The sequence below is a fragment of the Zea mays genome, chromosome 2, assembly GCF_902167145.1.
Source record: "Zea mays cultivar B73 chromosome 2, Zm-B73-REFERENCE-NAM-5.0, whole genome shotgun sequence".
Taxonomy (NCBI): Eukaryota; Viridiplantae; Streptophyta; class Magnoliopsida; order Poales; family Poaceae; genus Zea; species Zea mays.
In genome coordinates this window covers 164,719,464-164,723,735 of record NC_050097.1, presented here as the reverse complement: position 1 = coordinate 164,723,735, position 4,272 = coordinate 164,719,464, and the positions used below count along the sequence as shown (strand labels likewise).

The window sequence follows — 4,272 nt, the reverse complement described above, 5'->3', positions numbered from 1 at the left end:
GCATCTACATCAGCACGAGTGGTCGACAAAGTAGGATGCAAAGCTGCTAGGAACACATGGTAATATTTTGGAGTATGCTCGTTACTAAAATTTCATTGAATAAACTGTCATTTCTTGGCGCCTCCTTTTTGTCAAAATACATCTCCATCAATCTAGTGTTCGATATACTATTTGTTGATTTGTTCATTTGCATATGCAATGAATCAAACAACTAGACCCAATAATAAAAAAAATCGTGACTTCATTTCGGCTGAGCGTATAAGTGTTTCAGTTCGGAATAGATAACCAAAAAAGCCTGCTACTGTTCACAGTAGATAACCAAAACTGATTTTTAAATGCCATCAATCGACATTACACATATCTGCATCAAAAGTGCCAATAGAGAATTCATATTGATAGAATAAAACTTTGTCCAGCAATGCAATAGTCTGAATTGGGAAACAGTTTGGCGAATAGAAATGAACATGTATGTGAATTAACCAAAGTACTTAGGTAATCTGAACAAATCAAGTGACTGTATGCAACACACCAGTTCTCTTCTAGGAGTAGGCCAACGGGAACTAAAATAAAATTGATCTGAAATATGAGGAACTAGAGCAGAAACAGCAAGCAACAAGGCCACAAAGCACCTAGTCTCACCTGCAAGAGGCAACAAATACGTTAATAACTTAATTTTGCAGGTCATATGTAACAAAAATGGCAACAATCTGCACCATGATTGGTTGGTAAGCATCTCACAAGAGTTAGTATGATTGTACCTTTGTACCTATATGTCAAAGCTATTTCAAAGCACGACGAGCTAGGATCTCATTTTGTAGTTTGGCATTGAAGTGATATCCATTGTCATAATCCTCTCTTCCTCTAATATTCGTTTCACATGCATTTCATTTTGCCTCTAGCTGAAGCCTTTCTTTCTCAAGTTCATATGACAGATTGAACCTTTCTTCTTTTCTTTATCCACATGACCACATCAAACTCCTGTTTTTTGGCCCAGAAATGATTTGAAGCCTCCATGTAAGCCTCACTTTGCAGTCCTCAGCGCAATGCTTGTTTGTCCTTCTTCTTACCATTTTGTCTCTTGGGGGGGCGTCTATCTCTGGAGCTGAATTCTCAATGACAAGATCTGTCCTAATATCACAAGTCAGTGTGGTGGCTGTTCCAGGACTTGAATCCATGTTTGCCTTATGTTTCTTATTTCCTTGTTTTTTATATCCTCCATTTGAATGCGCTCCTCATGCCACTTTGGTTGATTGTGCAACTTATTCCAGCAATGCATGAATTGGAAAGCTTTATGGTCTTTGTCCTCTTCTTTAAACAAAGTCATTGCTTGGACAAGCTGCACATGTAAACAAAGTATAACTTAGCAAGGCCAAGGTTCTATGAATCAAATAGGAGTGTCTACAAAACAAAATTCATGAGAATTACCTTGTCTTGAAAAGTAATCTCACTTTGCCTTCTATCCTCAATCCTTTTTAGACATCCACAGAACTTGTTCACGATGTCCTGAATAGCCCCCCATCTATGTGTTAGCGAACACTAGTTCCGATCCGATTCAAAGTCCTTGTTGCTATGGAAGTAATTATAAACTCTCTACCAAAAAGTACCCTTTGTCTGATTAGTGCCGTGCACTGGATCCAAACTAATATTCAACCATGCTGACACAAGTAATGCATCCTCATGTTCAGTGAAAATTTTGGACCTTTTATGGTTTGGTCTTGATGAGCGAACCATGGGCGAAGGCTGCTGCATGGGAGGGCTATCAAGGTCGTCCAAAGAAAAGTTACTGTCATCCCGATTCATCAAGTTACTATTGTATTGTCCTCCATCCGTTGTACGCGAAACCTAGCCAATAGAACAACATACATACATTTATGTAATTAACATAGGGAGATGTTTATTTTCTTTATCATCAACATGTCTACTAGAAATAGAAAGTACGATTCAGTGCCAAGAAAAGACAAAACATTAGAAGCAATAGCTAAAATCTCATAAGCGTGCTCCTGATATATTTCTGCAAATTCTAAGAAATGATAATATATAAGTTATATATTTGAGAGTAAACATATGCTTCAAGTTTACTAATCATCCATTAAACTCAAGGCATAAAAAAGGACAATATTGAGATGCAAGAAATGACCACCAGCACATCCATGCAAATGGTGAGGCCTGCAATACACTGTAAGTGTCATATGCGGTGGTGTCTGCTTCAAGAGTAAAATAATCAGGCCTTGCATTTTTAATTTAAGTGCCATATGAGGTGGTGTCTGATTCGACAGAAACAAGTGTTGTATAGTCAGGACCAAAATCACAGAAAACACTGCCAAAACGGTTAAATTCAGGACCAAAATCACTGAAAACTCAGATGTTTTTTCTAGGCTGGCAGAGGACAGCGATAGCAGGGGGAGGTGCGTCAGATGCAATACGTGCGGAGGATGGGGTCTCGGCGGTGCCTTGGACTTGGAGGAGCTGGATTTGATGGCCGGCGAGCAGACATCTGCCTGGCTTCAGCGCTGGACTAGCCTATGGTTTCAAACACACGCCATTTACTTCTACCCAATCTATCAAAATGTAAATTTTTTACCTCTTGAGATCTCCCTGGTTCATACACCGACATCTCCCTCTCCCAATCAACTTGCATCGTGGCTTCGGTGTGGCCGGAGTTCGACAAGGTTGGCGACTGAACGGTGAAGCGCTCCACGAACGGTGGTGCCATACCTTGGCCCAATGCTCTGTTGGAGGAGAGAAACGAAGCGTCGAGGTTTGCTGCTCCGGTTATGTATCTTTCATTTACTTGGTCCATTTATTTAATAAACTTTATGGTGTGTAATGATGGAAAATAGTATTATATTGTAATTCCAAGGGTCGTGGGCTTAACTTATATGGTGGGAATTATTCATTTAATTTGAAAAATCAAGAAACGAAGCAGGTCTGCCACACGCGCGCGCCACCACCGTCGGCATGCATGGTTGTGCTAATTTTTAGCACTCATTAATCGTGGGAGTTTCAACTCCGAGTTAAACCTTTCAGATGCCCATCTCTTGATCTGTCGCATGCGAGACCCTTCTCCTTCAGCTTCCCTTCCGCGATGAGGTTAAAAAGGGAGAACTCCTGTCGCTTGGCACGAGAGCAGAGCCATTTCAAAATCACTGTTCAGCCACAAGTGTGGATATTTCCATCTCGTAACTCTGCGTGCACTGAGTAGCGAGAGGGCAGGTGTCTCTGAATCCCTTGCCGTTCGAGACCTTGCACGAGGGCAGGGGCGGAACTACGTGCTCTTATAGGGGTCAGCTGACCCCTATAAAAATTGGAAAATACTATACAAATGTAGTGTTAGTTAGTATATTTAGATGATAATTAATGGAATTGACCCCGATGATTTTGTTGTCTGGCTTCGCCCCTGCACGGGGGATCGGCAATTAGGTTTTTGGGGAGCGTCTACGCGACTGTCCGAACATCTGTCGTTGACTTCATCACTGGTAAACATCTTCTTCTTCCTGATGGAATGACAAGAGAAGTTGGACAAGGCTCTGGATCCTCGGAATGCATGGGAGGGTATGATCGTTTCATCACTGTTTTGTCATATTATATCATGACATGTCTGATGTCTGTTCATGCTAGTAATATGTTATATCTGTTTGTTTTAATTTTACAGTCATGCTGTTTATATTGCTATCTGTTTATTTTCAATTGTTGTGTCAGTTTATATGCCTATTATATTTATATGATTTATATGATTCATATGTTTTATGTTCTCGTGATCCATATTGTTATGAATATATTTGATATCATGATTTCTATGATTAATCATCTTTTATATGTCATCATCATAATGTTAATTTATGGAATTAAAATGATATGGAAAATGTCTATATTCCTAACCATCCAAAAACCTAATGTTAGGCATTTTTCTGTCAGAGGTTTTGCTGCTGTGTTAAAGCCTGGTCTTTTTGATGGTAAAAACTTCTTGATTTGGAAAACTAAGATGGAATTGTGGCTTACTGCAATGTCTTGTTATCATGCCGCTGAGGGCAAGCCTGCCAACTTACCTCCTGAGGATGAGGCTAAGTTTAAGGCTGAAGACAACCTCTTTCGAGGAGCAGTAATTAGCGCACTTGATACAAAATTTCAGAAAAGCTATATTATCCTTCCTACAGGGAAAGAGCTGTGGGATGCACTTGTTGGAAAGTTTGGAGTAACTGACGCTGGTAGCGAGCTGTATCTTATGGAGCAGTTGTATGACTACAAGATGGTTGAGAACAGATCTATAGTGGA

The 4,272-nt window shown here is 40.1% G+C and overlaps 1 long non-coding RNA gene across 1 annotated transcript; it reads right to left on the bottom strand.

The window, feature by feature from the left end:
- Positions 1–368: 368 nt before the first annotated feature.
- On the bottom strand, positions 369–2,774 carry LOC103647225 (uncharacterized). The gene is made up of 4 exons (XR_562715.3): positions 2,582–2,774; positions 1,426–1,842; positions 759–1,336; positions 369–639 (listed from the first exon to the last, which is right to left on the bottom strand). It is a non-coding gene; the product is annotated as an uncharacterized lncRNA (long non-coding RNA).
- Positions 2,775–4,272: the final 1,498 nt, after the last annotated feature.